The sequence below is a fragment of the Calidris pugnax genome, unplaced genomic scaffold (genome assembly GCF_001431845.1).
Source record: "Calidris pugnax isolate Ruff unplaced genomic scaffold, ASM143184v1 scaffold28, whole genome shotgun sequence".
Taxonomy (NCBI): domain Eukaryota; kingdom Metazoa; phylum Chordata; class Aves; order Charadriiformes; family Scolopacidae; genus Calidris; species Calidris pugnax.
This window is the reverse complement of record NW_015090842.1, coordinates 14,784,337-14,810,299: the sequence shown is the minus strand read 5'-3', so window position 1 is coordinate 14,810,299 and position 25,963 is coordinate 14,784,337. Positions and strand designations below refer to the sequence as shown.

Genomic DNA, 25,963 nt, shown 5'->3' with positions numbered 1-25,963 from the left:
TTTTTCATCCAAAAAGAAACTATGAAAATATGATAACTTAATCTTGGGAAAAATAATACATTCTTGCACTTTTCCCTTTTAATATGATATGAAATTTTGTATGGCAAATACAACTAGCTGAAAAATACCAAGTCTTTATGGGCTCTTGTAACATTGTAAATATTCAGGTAATCATTTGTTAACAGTAGGCTAATTAATATTTCAGTAAATATCATTTTTGAAACAACTTCTCGGGTAAATATATAGATTTCTCTTCCCTAACCTAGTAACTACTCTCAAGCTCCTGCTGACATCAGTGCAAATTGACCATGCTTGGCACTTTATAGTAAGCTCTCCAAAAGCACTGTCTGTTAGCAACTCTGGCATAGAATTCTCCTTGCTTGAAATTGTCTTCTCTGAGGAAGGCCAGCGTAAGCTTTTGCCAAAGTCCTTTCTGCAAGGGTGAAAGCGGTGCAGGGACTTAGTGCTGGTCTGACCTGGGACTAACTTCTCACAAGCAGATATTTTAAAAATATTTCACTGTTGTTGTGAGTAGTTAGTAATTCATTAACAACCCCTCTGGAGGCTTTTTAAACTATTATTGCAGACTTCCTTATTGTGCAAGTAAAAACTAAATTAGTTATTCAGAGAATTGCAATTTTATTTTCCAATTCAGCATTTTTCTATACGTATCCTGGTGGGACTGTCCTCCTTACTACAGCGTTCATCTCGTATTTGTGTCTCTCTCATATAAATCTTAACTTTTCTTGGTTAAGCATTTAAGTGAGGAGCAGGTATTTGGTTTCAATACAGGGTAAATAAATTAAACATGGAGTGACTTTGCTTTTGACAGCAAGTAGCCATAAGACTCAATTATGATAAACAGTTGAAAATCTACCTAATCATGTCAGTAGAAAAATCCCATAAATTTCAATAGAGGTATAGTTTCACTCAGGAAGCTGTACCTTTATAAAATCATAGAATTGCTTATGATACAAGTTATTTTTGTTGGACGCACTTCCATATGATATAACTCTATCACAATATGATTTAAAATAAAATAAAGTATGGAGCTGCATTTCTTAGTCTTTCATAGCAAAATCTGATATTTTGGAAGTAATAAAGCATGCTCTTAAAAAGCTGTGTTCTTAATTCTACGCACATAAAACCAGGTAGGTCTTAAAACTAGTTTTATTACTAAAATTACAAAAAATAGATTATTATGAAAACTTAACACTTGTCCATGCAGAGAACTCTGGACTGAACACTTTTGCAAAGAGTGTTTAAAACTTCCTTTAAAATGTTTCTTTAATAAGTTCCTGTTTACTTGCTTATTTATTGATCATTGGTGGCTGCTTAATACACACTTTTATTACAAAAAGAACATTAGCACATGTCTTTTTAATCTTGCATAGCGTTTAGGATAAAAAATAGGAAAGAAAGATCCTTCACAAACAAATTAATAAAATCATATTTCTACTTCATCTTTTGTTCTTGTAGATGAAAAAATGGTTCATGCATATTATCAAAAGTAATTGAAATCATGAGACAAAATGAAAAAGGGAAAAATCTACAGCTCTAATAAGGAGGGAGATTTCTCTCTGACCTGTGCAAAATCCCGACATTCTCAGTGAGACTACTGTCAGACTATACAGTGAATAATCTTCTTGTGAGAGGAAGGAAAATAAAATCTTATCTGCAATATTATCTATAATGCTGATCATGACCTTTGCTTAAAAAGTTGAACTCAAGCTGGAAAGCGTCAGAAAGGGCATTAGACCGAGAAGGTGCATGGAGAGCTTTAAAGAGGCTAATAAAAGAACTTTGCTTACTCAGTCTAGCAAAATGAAGGGGAATTTGATGGCTCTCTCTAAATATAAGATGGGAGATAATCACCACTGAGGGAAGAGCATTCTTTAAGCTAATGAACAATGGAGCCATAATAGCAAATGCAAGCAAACAGAATATGAATAAATTCAAGCTAAAAATTAGAAAACAGCTTTTCAATAATTGAAGCAGTGAAGAAACCCCTTCTGGTGATGTCCTTATTCATGCTTTCTATTCTACTCATCACATGTTACCAGAAATTAACCTGTCACTTGGGCAAGGCCCTGCACAAATAATATAAACTAAGTCAAAGGGCTCACCTTCAAGACAATCTTACATAGACCAACTCCTGTATTTTGGACAATGCTAGAGTTTCACTAGATCCAACTTTTCATTCCTACCCCATCCCAGAGCTCCTACTCATTTTTGTCTTCTTTCCTGGGTAGTAGATGTTTCCACTCCACTAACAGCAGCTCGACCGCCAGCTGCCATGTGCAACAGGTATAATCATCTCATCTGACTCCATCCAGAAGCATTCAAATATCTTTATAACACACAACCCAGCATTCTGAATTCAGCAACGCTTCAGAGAGACAGCAAACCAGCCTCTTTATAAAGCCAAGCAAGAGCAAGCAGAGTTTATTTGCGCAGGCTACACGCTGTATAGGTGCTGTGTTCTCAGCACCTTGCCAGCTGAGAACCAGGGCTGGACTGCTCTGTCTTCATTCCACAACATTTACCATCATAGCTCTGCTGGAGGAACATTTCTGTCTAATTACAACTTTGACCTAAAAAATCCTGTCTGAAAGAAGCCAAGAATGAGGGGAGTTCTTTGTGAATTTTCGGGGTTTTGGACAGCATAATAGTAAGTCTTTCACAGATAAAGAAATGTCAGCAAGAAATCTACTCTTATTTATGGAAAACTGTCTCTCATTTATCTAATGTGTTTCTATACATTTCTTGCTGTGTAAATCTGGATTATAACTACCTTCCTCCTTTCTGTCTCTGTTGATGGCCATAACCATTGCTGGCCTGTAATGAAAGTCTGCAGATATAGAATTCTGTAAGCACATCAAAAGAAAAACAGGCAAAAAGTTGAGTGTGTATAATTAGAAGTCATCGGACAATGTTGAGAGAAGATATAGCTACTATGTTTACCAGCAAAAACCCAGTAACACTGAAATCTGTTAGTCCACCAGAAAGTCTCAGAAAAGATGCTGTGGAAATTCCATCAGTGTAAATTTGAAACCAAACTTCACTTAAAGTAGAGAACATCACTATTTCGGAAGGAAATTGGCAAACAGTACAGTACATCTTTCCTCCTAAACAGACTAAGACTACTTGTTGCCCTTACCAGAAACACAGAATTATAACCAAAAGCACCATTCTATATGAGGTTGAACTCAGAATCTTTTGAAGAGAGACACCTATGTAGGAGAACGGGTAGGAGACACCTGTCCTACTGATACCTTGGGAACGTATCAGTGTTTCCTAAGATATGGGGGACCTTATTTAGGTAAATGAGTTGAACATATTCCCAATACTTCAAATGAGTGTCCTAACTACCAACTGCTCTATCTCTCCCAATCCTTGAACCACCAAAGAAAATGAAGTTTTGCCATTTATTTCCATGAAATGCTGATTGACTTGTAACTCAATGTGTTTCCTTTTTAACATCAAATTTTGCACTTCTCTGCTACACAGACATTTTCTCTACAGTGTTGTATCAGGACAGTTTAGATTATTAAACACTATCTTCTTCCCTCCTCTCCTGCTACTAAAAATAAGACTTGCATCTTAAATGTTAATTATGCATTTGCAGGCAGTCTAAATGACTCAGGGGACTGAAATCTGACTCAAGCTTTTCATCAGCAGGTCATCAGTTCAAACCTGACTCAGATCAGCAGTGGCTGGAAGGTTCCACAATCCAACAGCTGTTTAGATGACCTATATGAAAGAATATAATGTTATATTATATTTGGTTTCAGAAGAAAATGAAGCCACATCCTAAAAGCCATGCTCAGAACTGACATTATTTGGAATCCATGGTACTAGACCCTGAAAGGACAGTAGATCTGGAAACTGACCTGCCCTGTCTGACTCTGCAAACTCCTCCACGCTAAGAATGGAAAACCTTGAAGATGGGATAGAAGGGGAAAGTTGTTACTTTCATGGTTTCTCCTGTTCCTATGTTTCAACAGAGCAAAAGGTGGTCTTGTAGCACCCTCCATCAATTGTGTATGATTATGTTCAGTTTCAGAATTGAAAGTCAGCTTAGCAACAGGCCACAGATAATTATTCTGTGCTTGATAACTGCCTTTGTTTCCTGTGTGGAATAGAAAATAAGAGATCATCCTTACAAGACTTCTTCAGGAAAAAATCACCAATAAAATCTTCAAACTTAAACTGAAATTCTGGATCAGGTGATATCAATACTTCAATTTTCCCTATTAATAGGCTTTCTAAAAATTAGATTATTGATCTGTACACTCATATTAACTGCCCCAGTATAACTTAGGCATCAAAATGCAAAAATACTATAAGCCTTTTCTTGATCTTATGGCAAAATTTCAACACTTTTGTGGATATAAAAAATATGGTAACCCAGTTATTTCTTTTCGTAGTCCTAATAAAATTAAGCTGCATTCTTTTGTATTTGAAATTGTGCCCTTGAATAGTGAGAAGAGCCAAAATATAAGTCTTAAGATTTTCCTTCACTCTCTGGCAGTAGGGAAGGTTTCAATTGGTCTACAAACAGTTGAGCTCATACCTCCACGAACTGCAGAGGCAGCCAAGGAGAGAAGATAGCTGGTTAAGTAGAAAAGTGTTTCAGTCTTCTTTATCAATTCTCAGCTTGACTGGGAGTTCTCTAACTTATGCTGAGACCAGAGCAACCATAGCTTCAGAACAAAGCTAACTATTTCCTCAAGAGAAGTTCTTATTGCTGGTTTGTGTAGATCTTGTTACAATAACTTGGTTCAGAAAGTCTGAGGATCTGCATTTATGACTCTCCCTCTGCAAATCATTCTTACAAGAATAGCCTCATGTACAATACTTAATCCTGCTTTTGTAAGACATAAGTCATAAATCTTGGACCTCAACTACCTTCTTTGGGGGGGTAATTACCTGGTAGAAAGCAGGAACACACAGTAAACTGAAGTTCTCCACCCTTTGCCATCAGACAAATGACTAAAGACACTGCCTGTTAATCATAAGACTTTTTGATCTGTTTAACCTTCTTCTGTTCTGAGAGGCTGTTAATGTTAGATTACGTATATTTAAATACACACAGACCTTGTCCACCTCTACTTCCAAGCCAGACAGACAGCGAGGGAAAACTGAATGATAAACAGTCCTTAATCTACAGAAAATAGGAGAAAGCATGCCATATTAAATAAAAATTCCCATTTCTCTAGCTTTCACTTCTTTGACATCTCTGTCAAAACCCTCTGACCAGGGAAAATTAGAAAATTATGTAGCTCTAGTAGACATATAGCCAATTGGAACTGGCAGAACGGGAAGCAAAAGCTAACCCTGGATGATCCAATACAGCAGGCTAACAAGTAACTGAAGGCAGGATGCCAACACAGTGCCACCTTCCCCTGAACACCAGGAAATCCTACTCAAGAAGCTATTCAGTTACACACACATTACACAGAACATGGATTTTATACCCAGGTGCAGCACAACTGTTTTCAGAGCAAGCCCAGACAGTCAAACTCTGCCTGCATAAAGTGTTAAGGTGCTGATCCTTTGGGACATTGCAGATTCAGAAATAGGGGGGTTGCATTTTCTTTTAGAGGTTCAGAAGATTTTCATTAGTTAAATTCACAGTTCTACTGCAGACATTGAGATTGCATGCAAAATATCATTATGACATCCAAGTGATAAAAGTGTTTGCCAAATTTGTAATTAACTTCAGGGTTGGACGTTTTGTTGTTGTTTTTTAATCTAGCAAACATCAGCTGGCAAAGAAATTGCGTGCCTTAGAGCTTCTTCAACAGAGCAAAGTTGTTCAAGGCTTGATATTTTTAAACTCTGCAAAGCTCTCAGCTATTAATAACAACAATAACAAGAACCAAAGAGTGTCTTTCTGTTACTTTCAGGAGTTAAAAATGAAAATATTTGGATTGGCTAGTCAGAGGATTTACAGCCTAGCAATTAACAAAAACTTTCCTAAATAGAATCTAGCTGCTTCATGAAAACTAAATTTAATACAGAAACACCCAATGTGAAAGCCTGCTTTAACACTTGTTCTTAGAATCCCTATGTGGGCTTGGCAAAGAGATAGAAAGAGAAACAGCACTAAAGAGGAAATTAGTTTGACATGCTATTTTAAAGAGAATATGGCCTTATCCTTCAATGTGCTTTTTAGATCAGTGGTATCAAGACTCTTTGGCACTTGGCACAGGATTGGACCCAGTTCTCTTTCTGAACTTCTGTATAATTTGGTTTCATAGACTGCTCTTAGTTTTATTCAATTTTTTTTTCAACCTGCTTTGTGACCCTGTCTAAGTAATCTTGCATCTTAAATCAATACTCTTGCTTCTAACTTAAATCTCTTTTGATACATTCTTCAAAACTCTTTGTTCTTCACAAATCTGTAATACCTTTATACGAAAAAAAAACCCAGTAATTTTTGACAAATTGTCAGAAATAAAGTATGTTCCCAATGTTTGATCTTTCCCAGCTTTGATATCCCCAGTAGCTGTTTTTATGCTGACATTGTACCTATGCAAAAGAATTAACAACAAAAATACTTAATATTATCTCATTGCTAGGAAAATTTAACACTGTAAAAAAAAGAAATGAACGTTAACAGATATTGAACAACAGAAGCTATAATAATAATACTGTAGTGATAGCTTTACATTCCACTTTTCCTAAGAAAATTTAGCTAAGCGGCTAAAAAAAAAAATTCACTTAGCTGCACCTGAATCAGGTGCACTGAGGTTGGTCAAAGTATCAGTCTTAACTGTTTTTTTCTATCTTTGATCTGCTTTCATTTCCTATACTGCAATTGTTTAATGTAGAAACTGTGTATTACTGTATCTACAGCACATTTTGCTGTCCCTCAGAATTATCATCTTGATTTGCATATTTTTGAATATTTATTCAAATTTTAGCAGCGTGTGTAAATTACTGATGGGAAGAAGAAAAAAAGATGGAACCAGTGCACAGTGAGAGATCAGAGGCAACAGACACAAACTGAAACACAGGAAATTCCACTTCAGAAAAAACTTTGAATTGTTTTTTATGGCTGATTGGTTTTGGGGTTTGTTTTTTGCCTTTTTTTTTTTTTTTACTGTGAGGATTGACAAGAACTGGAACAAATTGTCTAGATTGGTTGTGCAGTCTCCATTATTGTATTCAAAACTCAACTGGACACATCTGTAAGCAAACTGCTCTACCACACTCTGCCTTGAGCAGGGGGGGTTGGATCTCCAGAGGCCCCTTCCAACCTCAACTACTCTATGATTCCACCATTTTGTGATTCTATAATTCTAGGAATAAGTTAATAATTACAGCAATTGCTGCATAACAAGAACTTGACACAGATTTAACTAATATAAAACAGCCTCAGAGAATACAAAAAGTGTATTAGGAGAACTCACTTGGCATTATGGCGTGTGTTAGCTGAAATTAACATTTCTTTAAAGTGCCACTTTGATAAATTGCACTTCCTCACAAAATATTACTCTATTCTAAAAAAGAAGTGCAAGAGAAGCATATATTCTATATTGAGATACCAGATTAGTTTATCAGTCACAGAAATCAGTATTTATAGTTTCACATTATGAGAATATAGCTCATAACTTGATCAATAATGCAGCAGGAATTTGTTCCTTGCTGGTTTAAGTGAAACAGTTTTCAATAACTATTGATATCACTTACAGTTTTATTTTTCCTTGGGAAAAAAAAAAAAAAAGGTGAAAGAAAACTAAAACAAGAATTCAATCTGTTTTCACTTGTAAGGAAAAGCAACCTCCTGCCTGCTTTATTTGGGAATAATGATTTAGGAGAAAACTGTAGACCCCACACCTGGAGCATCATAGTAGACCTAAGCTACTGACCTGGCATTTTGGAAATACATAGCCCTTGCCAGGCCCATCTCATTCAGTTCCCTCAGGCTCTTGCTCTTCCCAGAAGAAATCCCCATGCAGTGACTGAGCCATTACTCTTCACCCCCAGTAGTCTGGCAGCAGCCACCCATCTGCTCCTGTACATACAATATCACCAGAATTAAGCAATGAATCCAAAGGCAGAAAAAAACAGAGGGTGGCAGGAAGATGCAACAAATTCAAAGCCAGTATTCATGAAAAAAGAAGAAAAGTAGCATAAGGAAAGGAAGGAATATCTATTCTAGTAGAGCCTTTTGAGATAGAAGAGACAAATAAGAGATAGGAAAGAGAGGAATAACGTGAGATACTGCTAAATGGATGGTCACCAAAAGTTGAGAAAGATGGGTATCACACACAGGTCTGTTGGAATAGCCTGTTCCACTCCATTCTGCTTTTTTCCCTCAAATACCAGAATATAAATATAGAAAGTACAGAAGACTTAGAGCCAAGAAGCCAAGATTATCTCTACCAAACCCACGGAAAGAGGTAGGAAAAAGGCAAAATTGTTTATAAATATATATGTGTGTGTATATATATATATATGTATGTGTGTGCATATATAAAATGTGCACAGTACGAAATACTGCATCTGCTGGCAAGTTTCAATCACAGAAAGTATACTTAATTCTCAACCTTGCCTGTTGAACTAATGGCTTCCAAAGGTGGAAGGGCTGAGATCAAAGCAGAGCAGAATGGGAACATACAATAATACTAAACAGCTTGTAAATTTTCTCTCTTCCTTTCTCTCTCTATTCAGCTCCCACGCATTTCCAGTGCTGCTCTTCAGCGACCATCTTATTTTTTGCAAATGGACAATTGCACTATAGAATCTCCCTCAAAGATTAGTTTTTCCAAAAAGACACAATGACAAAGGCTTTGTACAAAAAGCAGTAATAAGATTAATTGTAAATTTATTCTAACCCAAATTTGTTTTGGCGGATTGATCCTACAGCCCAGCATACCCAGGCTCATCACAGCATCACGCAACTGAACTCAATAAGGCAAAACATGTCAGGGTAGGAAAAAGAACTCGCCCAAACCAAACTGATCCTGGAACTTTAGGTATGCTGAAGAACATTTCTGGCACAGGGTTTATCCATAAGTAGAAGATGCTGTATAGAGTATTATTTTAACATTAGACAGGTACTCTACTGACAGAATAGCAAAATTATAAGAAATATTTTTTGGAGTTAAGAAATAATCAGGGGGTAAACGCTTTGTTCTTTCTGCTCCCTGGTCCCTCTGTTAATTTAATAAGTTAAAGACACCCCAAAAAAACCTGCTACAGTACATTCTCTAAATTATTTGACCTTAGAGCAACGGATAGAACACACGCTAAAAGCCTACAGGAGAAAACATTCCCCAGACTGACTGTTCCCACATTTTCCCACATGATGGAAAAATATCATCTTATTATAAAATACTGATTACTCCATTTTAGTGAAGTGATGGGAATTTGATTCTGAAAAACACACATACTAACTGCCACTCCTAGGACAAGAACCCTCCCAAAATCTATGAACTTTAAAAACTTTCATGATAGACTGAAACTTATTTACTTATTTTTCATGTTCTTAAGCCATTATTTGTTCATAAAGACTGTAGTCATCACTTTGCAATAGGAAGAGCTTGTCACTGTCACTGAATTACCAGGTAGTACCTGTCAGTATTTGGCTCTTTCATTATTACATTCAGATAGAAGTCACTCTCTACAGCCTCCTTTCAGGTTCTTGTACTTGTTACATTCAGAGAGAAGTCCATCTGTCATGCTAGGACCAAAGCTTCCCCCTACAACAGTGAGAATCTGGAATAGCAACACTGCGTTCACTGGTATCATCCTGGATTGGTACTGGTGGTAAGAACAGAATTCGAACCTGATTTGGTGTCCCATTCAGAGTACTCAAGGGTAATGAGTACTTTAATTATAGCTAATCTCAGCACCTTCTGACTCAGATAGGTCTGGATGTAATAAATCAAATCAGGGCCACAGCAGTTATTAATATAAGAGACTTGTCAGTATAATCAACTTAACTGCATCACGTCAAAAAAATCATTAGCAGCTTCTACATGTACACAAAGCATTTCAATAAATTTCATATCCAGAGGCAGTGAAAACTAAGACATGTGGGAACACCAGTTATGGACTTTACCCAAACCTTCAGTATTTTTAAAAGTTTGCTCAAATATTTGACATCCTGCCCTTCAAAAGATCTGAGATACCTATTTTACCTCTTCAGTACACCTATTAATCCAACCAATCCAAATGTGCCAGTATACAGGTACAATGAGTGAATTCAAATAACAATGCTCAAGTTTAACACAGTAGATGTTGAAGAATGTATCAGAGTTAACTAACCTAACCTACTTTTTTTCCCAGTACCGGCATATATTCATGAAGGATGGGAGGTGGAAGAGGGGGTGGTGTTATATAACAAGGCCACAGTTTTTCAGCCTCACTAAAGAAAATATAATGGGTTTAGAAATCCAAATCTAGTTTGAACTGTTCCTGAAGTTGAAAACAATTTCTGGATGCTTAGATAACCCAAATTCCACCACCTAATGATTTTTTTTATTATTATTTGATGGAAAACCTACACTGAGAGACAATCTAAATTCCCTTTCCATTCAAGTCCACTAAAAATCAAAAAACTTGGGGGTACTGGTCGATGAAAAGCTGGACATGAGCCAACAATGTGCATTCATAGCCAGAGAGCCATCCTGGGCTGTATCAAAAGCAGCACAGCCAGCAGGTTGAAGGAGGTCATACTGGCCCTCTGCTCCACTCTGGTGAGACCCCACCTGGAGCACTGCATGCACCTACGTGGTCCTCAACATAAGGCCATAGACCTGTTGGAGGAGGTCCAGAGGCGGGCCACAAAAGTGATCAGAATGGTGGAGCACCTCCCCTATGAGAATAGGCTGAGAGAGTTGGGATTATTCAGCTTGGAGAAGAGGCGCTTTGGAGACACCTTATTGTAGCCTTCCAGTATTTAAAAGGGGTTTTTAAGACAGGGACAAACTTTTTAGCAGGCTCTGTTGTGATAAGACAATGGCTCTAAACTAAAAGAGGGTAGATTCAGACTAGATATAAGGAAGAGGGTTTGGGGTTTTGGTTTGGTTTTTGTTTTTTGTACAGTGAGGGTGGTAAAACACTGTCCCAGGTTGCCTAGAGAGGTGGTAGATGTGCTGTCCCTGGAAACATTCAAGGTCAAGTTGCTCAGGGCCCTGGTCCAACATGATCTAGTTGAGTCCCTGCTCATTTCAATGGAGCTGGACCAGAAGACCCCTAAAGGTCCCTTCCAAACTATTCTATGATTCTATGAAATTTTAGTAATACATTAGTCATTCACTTACAAAACTGGGATGAGTTTCTGGCTGGGAACAAAGCTAGCAGATGTTTCTATTTCTGCCACTGCCAACTTTGATAGACTCTCCTAGGCTACAATTAATAGACTGCAATCTTCTACCTGCATCTATAGCACAGAGCACATAAACAGCAGTAATGGTCTGGGTACAACATGTGATCCTGGTGATGATCAGTCCTGCACGTTTGCCAATGCTGCTAAATGCTCTTTTGTGTACAGTTTTGTGACCATATTTCTCACCTTAAGTCTGTCTTTGGTGCTGTTGACACGGGTGTTTGCTGCTGAAAGCTGCTGAGGTGCTGTCTGGCCTAAACACCGCTCTACGCATTAATGAGTCTCTTGCTTAATGCATGGCTGATAAAGAATCCTGGCAGCCAGTTTGCCTGGTTCTGGCTTGCATGCTCAAAAAGAAAACATGAAGTTAAGGTAGTACACAGTCATGCACGTGGCAAATGCACCTTTTGTTCTGACTTTAGGAGGTAATTTGGAAAAGAGTAAGAGGAAAAGCAAGCAGCAATGACTACTATGGATATTTGTCTCTAGACAAGACTTCCTATTTGGGGCAAGAAGATTTACACTTCAGACTGTTGCATGTTTGCTTTTATACTTGTTATCATTGGGATGTATTTCTGTGTACCTAAAGGGAATTAACCAACCTTCTCTTCAAAGTCTACAGGAAAACAGAATTCTAGAAGCAAAAATCTAAAAAAGAATTTCCAACACTAAAATATCTTGTTTGGCTCTTGTAACTATTTGGGCTATCTGGCTACATACAGCCTGTTTGGTGCCGGAGACTATGCAATTTGTTTCTCTATTGGACTCCTTTCTGACAAACATTCTCTTTAAACTGCAGAGCATTCTTGCCTTCTCCCCCATCTCTTTTCTCCAGATTGACCTAAAATCCATCGAAGGCGACAAGAAAAAGTTTTAAACAGAACACAGCACTAATAGAGCAGGCTGATAAAACTTTGATCATCCATTTAAATGGAGCACCAAGGAACAAAGATATGGCTACTTCTCAAGACAAAGCAATTTTTCAAGAGTGAATTCCAAGCAGGTGGTAACTAAGCAACAGCTCACCTATACAGGGACTTTGATCACTTGACAAAGCAGATCAGAGCAACACAAGGGAAAGAGGACTAGAGATTACAACAAAAAAGGGTCTTTTCTTGGCCTATCAGAGAGAAAGATGGAAAATAGACCAAGAGATGCTGCAAAAAGTAGCCTGATGATTTGGAGAAGAGAGCAGCTGAAGAAAGGAGCTCATGAACATTTTAATAAGCACACTTTATACTTTGAACGGCTTCTTTTACTTCAATACCTCCCTCACTTCACCCAGTGTTGACAGGAATACTTGGGGGGAGTGGAGAAACCACAGTACCTCTTCCTAACTCTGGCTTGAAAGACAACAATTTTCTGCCCTTGGCCCTTGCAATACCCACATGTGAAGAGACCTCGGCCAGTAAGGAAGGAATAGATGGATGCACAGAACTTCAGAATATTTGGAGGGACAAATGGGAGCGAAGCTAGGGAGACAATTGCTGAAGCCTAGGTTGGACTCTGTTTCAGGATGTAGTGACAAGGGGTCCATATAGAGTTTACATGTGAGGAACTGACTCAGGAGTGAAGAAAAGAATTTATTAGGAGATTAGATGTAGAAAATAATTAATAGATAGGAGATGAGAAGTATAGGGAGGAGAATAATATCTATAGCAGTCACTGTCACAAACACTGGAGACAGGCAATAAAGAAAAAAGAGACGGCAGGCCAAAAGAACAACATAATAATTTTCAAATACCTTATGATTCCATTGATTATGATGTTTGATTTTACCTCTTGAGGCTTGCAATACTGTAAGTATGTCTCATCATATTATTACTCCTCTACCTTCATATTGCAGAATAGTTCTGATGCTGCCTGCCATATGAATTAAAACTGCATTTGCCTTCAAAGGGAGTTGAAAATTGGGCAGGAGGACAAGATTAGGGCCTGGATTTGTAAATATTTATTTTTTGTGAGGAGAACCCGTACCAGACTCAGACACAGGAAATGAAAAAGTTATAGAATCATGAGGTCAGTAGTCAGACTAGTTCTTCTTTTTCTAGCATTTTTCTAGCTACCTTTTCTAGCACTTACAGTCACTGTCTCCTGAGGGAAAACAGAGAAGAACATTTTAATTAAAAATGAATATCCACAAAACTTTATAAGCCATTTCTTCAATTTCATTATTCCAGCTAAAGAAGAAAGATACTAAAATATTATTAACATCCCTTAAAATATTTATTAAGGGAGATTTAAATTAGCTGTCTCAGTCCAGCACTATTGGAATGATTCAATTTCTTTGGTAGATCCAAGGTAAGGACTAAAATAATATTAGAAGAACAGCAAGAGCATTGATGATGCAACTGAGTTTTAGAGGTTCTGACGAAGCATTTATTTTCCTCAATAATTGGTAATTACCTCCCTCACTTCACCCAGTGTTGACAGGAATACTTGGGGGGAGTGGAGAAACCACAGTACCTCTTCCTAACTCTGGCTTGAAAGACAACAATTTTCTGCCCTTGGCCCTTGCAATACCCACATGTGAAGAGACCTCGGCCAGTAAGGAAGGAATAGATGGATGCACAGAACTTCAGAATATTTGGAGGGACAAATGGGAGCGAAGCTAGGGAGACAATTGCTGAAGCCTAGGTTGGACTCTGTTTCAGGATGTAGTGACAAGGGGTCCATATAGAGTTTACATGTGAGGAACTGACTCAGGAGTGAAGAAAAGAATTTATTAGGAGATTAGATGTAGAAAATAATTAATAGATAGGAGATGAGAAGTATAGGGAGGAGAATAATATCTATAGCAGTCACTGTCACAAACACTGGAGACAGGCAATAAAGAAAAAAGAGACGGCAGGCCAAAAGAACAACATAATAATTTTCAAATACCTTATGATTCCATTGATTATGATGTTTGATTTTACCTAAGTATAGGGAGGAGAATAATATCTATAGCAGTCACTGTCACAAACACTGGAGACGGGCAATAAAGAAAAAAGAGACGGCAGGCCAAAAGAACAACATAATAATTTTCAAATACCTTATGATTCCATTGATTATGATGAGGCTTGAGGCTTGCAATACTGTAAGTATGTCTCATCATATTATTACTCCTCTACCTTCATATTGCAGAATAGTTCTGATGCTGCCTGCCATATGAATTAAAACTGCATTTGCCTTCAAAGGGAGTTGAAAATTGGGCAGGAGGACAAGATTAGGGCCTGGATTTGTAAATATTTATTTTTTGTGAGGAGAACCCGTACCAGACTCAGACACAGGAAATGAAAAAGTTATAGAATCATGAGGTCAGTAGTCAGACTAGTTCTTCTTTTTCTAGCATTTTTCTAGCTACCTTTTCTAGCACTTACAGTCACTGTCTCCTGAGGGAAAACAGAGAAGAACATTTTAATTAAAAATGAATATCCACAAAACTTTATAAGCCATTTCTTCAATTTCATTATTCCAGCTAAAGAAGAAAGATACTAAAATATTATTAACATCCCTTAAAATATTTATTAAGGGAGATTTAAATTAGCTGTCTCAGTCCAGCACTATTGGAATGATTCAATTTCTTTGGTAGATCCAAGGTAAGGACTAAAATAATATTAGAAGAACAGCAAGAGCATTGATGATGCAACTGAGTTTTAGAGGTTCTGACGAAGCATTTATTTTCCTCAATAATTGGTAATTATTAAACTACAGGGTTTCTCCTTATTAAGTGCAGAGTCCACTCAAGATCCTGGGGATCCTGAACTGCTGCTTTTTCTCTGTAAGTTAAGAACTGCTGCAAATGACAATGATACAGCATAAAATGTCATATGTGTGGTGAGTACAATTAAAGATTTTCTCTCTGTATTTGTCTTAAGACTGACAGCTCAGGCAACAGGGCAGCAAGGTTTACGTAGCTTTCTGTAAGTTCATTGACAGTTTTCCCTGTGAAACTCTCTTCCTGGCTCTCTTCATCAGGTAAAATCCTTCTGAACCTTTGTCAGACAGCTCTTTCAAGAGCAAACAGGATGGGGAGTCCCACCATGAGTGGCTATGAAGTCTCATTAAAAAAAGCCTTTCACACTCTGTTGTCCTTGTTCTGTATTATAATGATGGTTCACCATAAAGTGCAAAGAAATGTTATTCTAATGAACAGAGGAGAGCCACTGCTACACTGAGGCATGATTAATGAGCTGAAGTCGTACATGAAGTCATTTTACATGTCTGGCTGGTGACCTTTGAATTTGAAGAATTTTATTGCATGTAAAGTATAATAGGAGAAATTATTTGGTTAGCATACAACGTATTCATGGTTTAACAATGGGATTTGGAATGGGTTATGGTCCAGGAGAAAAGGCAATCCTGACACAAAAATGAGATTACTTCTTCCCCCTCTCTCCTTTTTCACCCTGTTTTGATTCAAATGCAGTTGAGGACCCAGTCCAGTGCCATGAGCTCACCCATGGCTATGAGCTCTTGCTCATAAGCCAACATCTGACAGTGTTCCCTTCCCTTGGGAAGGCCAGGGCAACTAGAGAGCTTACAACAGCTGAGGGAGGCTCTGACCTTATCTGGGTTGCCAGATGACACGGAACAAAATTAAGAAAATTAAGATTTTTCTCTTTAGAGGACTAAACTCAGTTCACAAGATCATTTTAGAGGGCCCATTGCTTTGAGAGCACCAACCTGTGCCCCAGTGACCCACACCATCAGAAGCAGCCAGCAATCCCTTTCCTTCACGCAGGGTGGGGTCAGTAGAGGCTGAGGCTCAGACTGACAGATGTCTCAATACAGAAAGAACTGGAATCGCTTACACTTCGCCCAGACACAGCTAGGACTGTCCCAGTTTCACAAGAATGTCTTGGAATCATAACCCTCACAACTCTACATAAAGCCAATAAAAGGACAAACCACTAAGCTTCTACTTGGCCACTTTCATATAAGCCACATTGGGTCTGCTTTTGTGTGACTGAACAGAGGAGGAAATAGGGTTCAGGAGTCTTTGTTAGCGCTCCAGAAATCTTCCTGCCTGCCAATTCCTTCTTATAGCCCTTCTTCTCAGCATGTGGGGTGCACCTGCTGGCTACAGAAAGCATAACGAGGTACAAAATATTTCCCACAGGGAGGCACATACCCTGGTGAGGCTCAAAAGCGTTCCTGATTGACTGAGTGAGGTGCCAGCTGGTGACAGGAACACCCCTTCTCTCACAGCAGAATGACAGGCCCACCCACTAGCGCCGAGAAGACCTATGGTACTATTTACTGTACAGTTTTGAATATAAAGAAAATGAACAAAGCAAAGAGCAGGCAGTATGTGAAGGACACAACGAGAAGGGATTGATTAGCTACTTTGTTCAGACTGTGTAATGATCAAAATGACAAATGATCAAAGGCAGCAAAGGACACTGCATGTGGCACCGCAAGAATTCATCTATTCTCTTATATGCTGCTGCTTCCAGTGCGAGGTAAAACCAGAAATTCTACCTGCTCTGGCATCCACGAGAAGGAAGGAGAGGACAGAAGCTAAAAATATGGTTAACCTAGTTTAAAAGTAAAATACTGCCCTAGTACTGTACATGGAGAAGTGCCTTTGTTAGTGTTTTCTGACTACTGTGTTTTCTGTCATAAGTAACAAGGAAAAGTTAACTGGACCTCAACCCTGAGAACTCAACTGAGAGTCATTCCTTTCCCCTGACATCCTGTAGTTAAGAAATCAGTTTTCTTCTAGACTGTATGAGCTTGCATTAGACAAAATGGTTTGGGCATAAAAAATTGGGGAAATAAAAACTATTTGGCACTTTTCAGTCTCAAAAACAGGGAGAGATGTCAAATAACAGGAGAAAAAAAAAGGAATATAGAAAGTTTCTCCATCCTTCTCAGATTTTCACTGATTATAGACTAAGTAATAATAATAATAGTAGCTGTACTTTCGCATCTTTTCTTGTGTGTAAAGAGAGACAAAGGGAGATCCCATTTCTTCCCTTTTCCCTGCCAAAATGACAAATTCTTGCAATCAAACTCCCTTTAAGACTTTCCACCTACTTTCATTCAACTTCCTATTGTAGAGCTTCCTTTGAGCTACTGATCACATTTTGCCACAGTATCATGAAGACTTTAAACTGCTATAAGAAAATCCTACCACTAGAAGAAGCACTTTGTCCCCCCTCTTTCTAGCCTCAACCTGTATTTTCTTCCCTTCTTTTGTGCTGGAGTAAGTATTTGCAAGGCCAGGTGGTGAACCAGATCAGCAAACCTAACAAATTCAGTTTTATTTTGCCAGGTTAATTTTAAGCCAATTTGTCACTCTTTGTTGCCCTTTCACATGCCAGCATAAGCCCACGAGGGAGGGCAGGAATGAGCTACTGGGGTCAGGGCAGGTTGGGAACACTTACTTAAGCAGCAGAGTCAGCTCAAACTGGCTTCAAGTGATGGCTAAACCACAGATGTAGCCACACCAGATACTCCATCATTAACCCAAGAAAGTACTCCATTATAGATTCTAGCAAGAGTGACTTTTTCACACAGAAAACCAATTTTTGATAAATCTGTGTTTTCAGAACAGAGTGACAGGAACGACTTCTTCAACAGTCATCACTGGGAAGTACTTTCAACACAGTTGTACACATGCATGAGGCCACTTATGGTGCCAGAGAGCCTGGGCTGCTCTTTGACAAATTGCAACAAATATACTTGTTTCCCAGAGCGCCCATTTCTCAACGATACAGCACAGTGAGGCAACAGGATTCGTCCAAGGTGTTAGCATGACAGCTGTAAATTTTGAGAATTCACTTCGGGGACACTACACCAGGGAATTTTTAATTATTTTTTTTTCCTTCCATGGTATGGAATAGTATAGTTTAAATTGTCTAATGAGAGCAGCAGAAGAGCTAAGTGGAATTTGATATTTTGCTTAATGAGGTGTGTAGAAAATTGCTAATGGATTTAATCTGCATAAATTTCTTCTAGCATACATATTCCCATGCACCCTCACACACTCACTCCAAAACTCAATAGCTAATGATGAATTTCATTTGTTCCCACATCAGAATTAAGACTATTTAATGAATTGTAATGTATAGTTAATTATCACATTCATAACTAAGACCCTGTCTATATTGAGGCAGGGGGAGGGAAAGAGGTAGCTCCTTGCTACAGCTATACCAAAGTACTTAGTGTGGCTACCGTGTAAATGCAGGCACTTGAAGATGAGGCTTGCAACAATGGCATATACCCTGCTGAGTAACCAAGGTGTATATTTTCAAGAGAAAATGAATTTTGTATAGGTGTAAAGTGCCTTTAATGGATAATACTTTCTCCTCCAGGAATACATACAAATATAATCAAAGCAGGGTAAACATATCCCTGACAAACCCTTCGCAAATCATGTAAGTGATTAATTAGTTACTAAGCAGGGTTCGTTCTATTGCCAATTCACAGAGTATTCCACAGAATGGAGAGAGAGCAAGAAATACTTTTCTCAGCAAAGGAAATGCATAGAATGCCTGGAGTAGTATTACATGAATTTTCCTTCTGGGGTGAAAAAAGGAGAGTGAACATACCAGGAGGGCACTTCAGCTATATAAGCACAAACATACGTTTGAAATGGTGTGAAACTAGACATTTTTCTCTCAAGTCTCCCCAGTCTCTTGCTAGTGGCAATTAATAATGGATTGTTTCTGAAACATAGCAAATCCTCCTGACATTTTGCAATTGTCCCATCATGCCAGTCAGTGAGCATCTGTCTTATGGAATGTCTCCTTTCATACAGGCTGAGTACTTTCAAAACCCAATTTGCCTCTTAAGTATTGCATTACTAAATGCATAAAATTAAATATCTTACTGCAGTATTACTTCGCCTTGATTATGTTGCCAAGAGGGGTTTGCCATTAATTAAAATAACACTAAGTTTTGAAACTGCCTTTTCTTTTGGTTAAGGAGGAGTTGTGAATTAAACAGTTCAGATGTGGGCAAGTTTAGAGAAGTTACTTCAGGAAGAATCTGACCCATTGCTGATTGGTTAAATCCTAATGCGTATCTGTAACTTCTTTTTGTCTTTGATGAAAACCACTTTTTGGTTTTGATGGTAGTCAGCAAGCACATCTACTAGACAATAGCTAGCAAGGCATCTCTGGATTGTTTGTTGAGCTATATGACCTTCGAAAAGTTGGGGGGAAGAAAAACAACAGAAAGGAAATTGAAGCAAGTGTACATCAGTGAGCTGGTAGAGGCTTCAGGGAAATCAGCCATGCTACTTGCCTTGCTCCTACTTCTGTATAGCCTTGTGGGGCTAAGTCATAAAGACACAAGTACAAGAGAGAAGAGAGAGGTAGAAAATGGACAAAAACACACCTAGAGACTCTTGAAGCAGATGAATACAGTTAGACATTGCAGAATAAAACATTTTTGGACTTGCTAAATGCAACCGTTCAATATAACTTAAAAAGATTTGTATTCGTTAGCAACATATCATCTCAAAATCTCTTTTGGAGCCTAGTGTTACCTGCATTCTCTCTTTTACCTCTTCTTCCCTTGGAATTTATATGTCAAATTTACTGAAATTTATTGTATACCTTGCTTTTCAAGGAAAATACCCCAGAAATGCATTATGATGACAAATAACCACATTAAATATAATATCACATCACAACATTTGTACCTGAGGCTTATTTACTAAAAAGCCTAGATAGACCATTACCATTCCCACAATTCAGTACCATTCAATATTTTTATTTACATTTAGCTTGTATAGTCTAGCATGCCTAAGAAAATTATTTCAGATAGCGACTAAACCAATAAGGAACAGATTTAAATGGTGATATTCTGTGTCCAGAAACAACTGCATCTCAGGTGACAATAAGCACTTTTTTCCTGAGCTACCTATTATCTATTCAGGTGACTGAAATAACAAGACCATCTGGCTACTTGCAAAGAAGGTTACAGTCATCACCTCTGTCGTCCCTGGCCTTTGGAGGGAAGGAGCATGGAGCCTTGATATTCCAGATATGTCAGGCTCGCAGGGCTGAACAGTTGCAGTCTTTCTACTATACAAAGGCAGGGGACAGTTTATTCCTGTCTTTAGCCAGTATGTTTCAGGACTCAAGTGTTACTTGAATGCCCTTCATCAATGAAGTTATTCCATAATAAGGGAGGGCATGAATTTCAACTGCAATATGTATTCAGAGTGACTCCGCAGACATTATTATTTTGAAGGTATAAGGCACCTTCAAAGTTGGAGTCATGTGGAGATAAGAGTTTCTTATTTTTACAGAAATGGGTCTATTTATGCCATACTTTGAATATAGACCAGCACCCAAATTCCAGCCAAAATTCACCTCTGTGTTTGCATTGTGGCAAGCTTCAGACAACTCTAAGGAGCTGAAGTAAGAGTACCTTACCTTACCAAGTCTCCTTATCATAGACTCAAGCTGTGTTTGCCGTGTAGGTGCATGAGTATGCTACACCTAGTACTGTCACCATCACCAACAGTATCTGATATTCTTTCTGCAACATCACGTGCTTGACACTGAGGAGGCAGCCCTGGCTCACTCCTGCAGCAGCTTTAATATTGCACATCATCAGGTCAGATAGATACGATCCATGACAACCTACATACACCCCACAGGCAGTATGTGGAGGCAAGTGGGTCAGGGAGTACAGCGAGCTTTAATCTGTTCCCATCTTGGCCACAAAGGGAAAGTATATTGAGTCCAGGTACTGCCTTTATGAAGGAACAGCTAGGCACTTTTCTGTTTGCTGCTAGAATTAACATGTAGGTAGGGAGAGCTTGGGCTGTCCTCTGATGCTTCCTGAAGCTCTCCCCTCCCACAACACCTTCCCCAAAACCATGCAGTAAGCTACAAGCAACAATTTAGTCTTTCATTCATGGTTCCCCTTGTGGATCCCTAAGCTCTGCCTTTTGTATTGAATATATTTTAAAGTAAAACACAAGAAAACCTCTCAAAAATACATGAAGAAAATTGCTTGGTTTGTATCAGTTGAATAAACTGTGGGAAAATTCTTTTGGAAATAAGTTCTATAACACCAGATTTTAGTATAAAACAATGTAAAGAAGTGAACCTGCAAATGTTATCACTTTTATCCACAAACAAATCTGAATTAGATTACACTAGTGACAAAATTACTAGTGTCTTCATATATATCCATAACTTCAGTCCTTCAGTGGATTTTCCATGCACCTCCGCAGCAGAATCCTACAGACAGTGTTAAGACTGACTTAAACCACTGTCATGATGTTATAGGAAAAAAAAAATACTGCAGCTGTGGCATGGTTTTTTGTCCACAGCAGAATCCTACAGACAGTGTTAAGACTGACTTAAACCACTGTCATGATGTTATAGGAAAAAAAAAATACTGCAGCTGTGGCATGGTTTTTTGTCTTTTTTTAACCTAAGAGCTTCAGAAAGAAGCCAATTAGGTCAAAGCTAGCCACAACACAGTATATCAGTGTTAGGTATTTTATATGTAAGTAGGTTAAGTGATTCTATATGTTCAGTAACTTCTCCACAGACCATTCACAATCAAGATGATTTCCACATGCCTACACTGGAATAATTAGACATTATTCATATCCAGAACATAGAGAAAAGGTACATAGAAACACCTATTGCACTTCTCATGAATAAGCAAACTGTTATATTTTGTAATGTTTAAGACCAAATACCTGACCCAAATATTGACATAACACCAGGGCATGGTTGGGGACACAACAGGCTGAGTACAGCAAACTTATTGGAAATGGTTATTAAATTTCTACATTGGCCTATCAGTTATGTCATACTGGGTTATGTCATTCAGATTTCATTGTATCATATCATGCCTGTCAAATTATAATGGTGTCTGACTGGCAAAACACAATCTAGTACAAAATTTGATTGTATCTTACCTATTTGGGGGTTTTGAAAAGCACAGCAGATTACATGTCCTTTAAAGTATCATAACTTTCACCACAGACTTCTCGTCAACTTGCTGTTCAGCTGAAAAAGAATATTCACAAATGAATGTCACATGTCACGTAAACATGCAATAAAACTGAGACAAGCCAAAATTATGAAGTCCAGGCAAGAGATGAGGTAGCTAGCTATGTTTTTAAGAGTGACTATCTAAGGGTGACTGAAATAAAATACTGAATGCTGTCAGCTTTACAACTCAAGGATTAAAGCGTATGGGGCAGGTAGAACAGGCCCCCTAAGATGAACTGTTCATAGCCAGTGTCACACAGCTACATCTATATAGTCTAACAGCACTATTGCATATTTAAGTTACTAACACAAAGTTTAAATATGCATCCCTGCTTAAACATTTTATTTGTATTACTATGCATTAAACAATAACATTGAGGTCCACAGGACAACTGCCACATTGGCTAAAACAAGATCTGAGTCTGCCTTATTTCAGTCTTACTTTCAAGGTATTTATGCTGCAAGTCCTTTCACACAGTTGAAATAAAAACTTTCATAATGGCTCATAGATGAAATAATTATTTTTAAAAAAGCATGATGTACAGGCTATCATTAAAACTCACTGAAGTCAACTTGTGAGGTATTTTAGCACTAGCATTTTTCATACTGGGATAGCTGACTAAAGCTGGGGAAACACCAAAACCACAAACGTTTTCTGATTCAAAATCTTTTGCCAACAAAGATACAAGAAATTTTGAAATGAGAAATCAGTGAGAGCCGAAAGATTCTTGGCAGCCTCTACTATTTCTCAGCTTGCCAAAAGCATAACTACTGAGGAATATCCTCAAAAAAAAAATTAAAATAAAAAAAGCATGATGTACAGGCTATCATTAAAACTCACTGAAGTCAACTTGTGAGGTATTTTAGCACTAGCATTTTTCATACTGGGATAGCTGACTAAAGCTGGGGAAACACCAAAACCACAAACGTTTTCTGATTCAAAATCTTTTGCCAACAAAGATACAAGAAATTTTGAAATGAGAAATCAGTGAGAGCCGAAAGATTCTTGGCAGCCTCTACTATTTCTCAGCTTGCCAAAAGCATAACTACTGAGGAATATCCTCAAAAAAAAAATTAAAAAATAAATAAAAAGAAAGAAAAAAAGACCATGCTGCCTGCCTCAGTGTCTTTCTAACACAGAAAGCACAGATGCAGTTGACAGTCACAAACTACTTTCTTGCACTATAGAACAGGGCCCCCATGTCATCATTTAGGAAACTTTCACTTCTTCGAGTAATAATTTTGAAATCATAAAACTCTTAATCCCTGACAAAGAATAAGACTCAGATCTGACTACATCACAGGTTATCAGGCAGCAAGAGAAATAGGTAAAATAGATTAGATAGATTGTCTTGTCATTTTGTTCTCACTTGTAATCATGAAAATATAGGAAAAGCTAATTAACATCCTCTTTTTCTGTCAGGTTCTCACACCAATCTTGGGCAGTTGTTATTATGGAACCATTTTGTTTAAGAACAAACTCAGGGCAATGAGTTAGAACAGATTCATCACAGAATAGAGGTGGACATGTCCAGATTTGCCAGGTATGCTTTTTGAGCAATCTGAAGGGAGTTTACAAAAACATGAAACAGGAAATTTCACTATTGCTCTCTAACTGTCATTTTCTCAAGTGTGGGCCCATCACATACAATGGTTTGAACCCTGGAAACAAGGACTGGATGCAACACTTCATATTTGTTACTATGTTTTGTTTGAAAAGAGAAAGGAGCTGCCTATTCAAATCTCACACGCAGACAAGTACACACATTTCATATGTCACTCAGAACCCCAGAGCTCTCAGTTAAATAAAGTTCATTACTGGAATCTAATAAAAATGGTGAACGTATTCCAAATAGCATCTACATCAGGGTGGACACTGCTGCTGTCTCTTAAGAACAACATATAAATGATGTCTTTAAAATTGTAAGCATCTTAAAAACACTAGAAGAGATAGCATGCAAGGGAACACCTATTATGCAACATGTTGTTAAAACAACCAGATTAGGTCTTGTCCTTCTATTGGCCCAAAACATGTAAAACAAACCAGCAGTGTTTCACATTAGAAATTTGTTCAAGCAATAGTTTTTTCATGTATTTTTATAAAAGATTACTTCCTGGTTTTTGCTTCATTTGTAGCTGTTATAAGATTATATAAGACAAAGCATATGCTTCCAAAGTTATCTAATTGTCCCTGAGAAATAAGGTTCTTTTGTTAAGAAGTGGCTTTGCCATGACATTGCTACTTCTCCATTGGGAAACAGGAAAATACATAACAGATCTACTCATGAGCTGAAAATAAATGTTTGAGAAAAAAAAATTAAATGGTGAGTTTCATTCAATTTGGGTACCCAAAATATTTTTCACCTTTTCTAGTAGACTGTTCTTGTCACACCATAATGAAGAAGACAGCTATAGACAGAAAAAGGGATGTTCTTTCAATATCATGCTGTTAGGAATACTTTCCCACTATTTCTAGCACTGAATAGTATTTTGTGTTACAGGTAGAGCAAATGAAGAAACCTACTTGAAGAATAAAATATTACTCAATAGGAGTAAATGTGAATGATTCTTATAAAGAAAAAATTAAATTAATTTTTAAGTATCCAGAGTGAATTTAGGTAATCTTATTTTCAAATTAAGTCTCATACTACCTGCAAGTGCCTTATTAAACACTGATGCATAGCACTTGCTCTTCCTTCTTAAATTCAGACATCCATTTCATTTACATGCAATATTTTAAATGCATTTTTTAATACAATGCATACCTCTGTACTACAAATTGCTTTTATTTGTCATGAATTCTAATGCTCATTTTTTATTCTGCTTTGAAATATCCAGCCACTCTTGGCATTTTTTTTTTCCTCTCAGGCTTTGATATATTGGAATCATTTCCCCAGGCAGCAATCAGTGTTGATAAAAGAGTTTGAAACTCAATTCACAAACAGATAGCATATTTATGTGTAGGAGAACTAGTACTTATTTCCACTGTGTATCAAAGCAAACACAGGAATACTGCTTCTGATAGAACTGAATTCACACAGCAAGACAGACATATGGTGGATTTCAAAAATGGTGCCAATTTACAGCATTTAGGGGTTTATTTCGCTTCTGGAGATAAAATTCTGTATGTGCAAATCACAACAAATCATCACCTTGACCCACAGAGGTACCCATTGATACTGAGGGCTGAACCACCTCCTGCTCCCTGGTGGGCCAACCTTAGCCAAGGGCCAGGCTCCACCCAGCCGGGCCCTCACGCCCTCAGCGTGATGGTGGGAGGAAATTAAATAACCAGACTTGATTTGTTAAAATTAATGAAAATCACTAATTAAAATAACCAATTAAAATAGATTCAGGCGGCAAGAAGAAAAGATGAACACTCAAACTTCACCTTTCTTCCCAGCTCTCCCAAGCTCACCCTCAATCCCTCACCCCGACTCCTCTAGGCCCAGCGCCAGGCGAGAGAGGGGCCATGGCAGCACACAGCCATTCCTCTCTCCTCACCCTGCCCCTCACGCCTTTCCCCCGCTCCAAGCATGGTCCCCCTCACCATGGCCTGAGTTTCCCATCAGGAAATACCCATCTGCTCTGGTACAGTGTCCTCCACAGCCTTCACTGGGTATTGGCTCCTCCACCTTCATGGTGTTCCCTCAGC

The 25,963-nt window shown here is 38.0% G+C and overlaps 1 long non-coding RNA gene across 1 annotated transcript in view; it reads right to left on the bottom strand.

Moving 5' to 3' along the window:
• Positions 1–22,329, bottom strand: part of LOC106888212 — a 156,504-nt gene extending 134,175 nt beyond the window's left edge. The window contains exon 1 of the long non-coding RNA XR_001412063.1: positions 22,233–22,329. This is a non-coding gene — a long non-coding RNA (uncharacterized LOC106888212). The remainder of the gene's footprint in view (positions 1–22,232) is intronic.
• Positions 22,330–25,963: the final 3,634 nt, after the last annotated feature.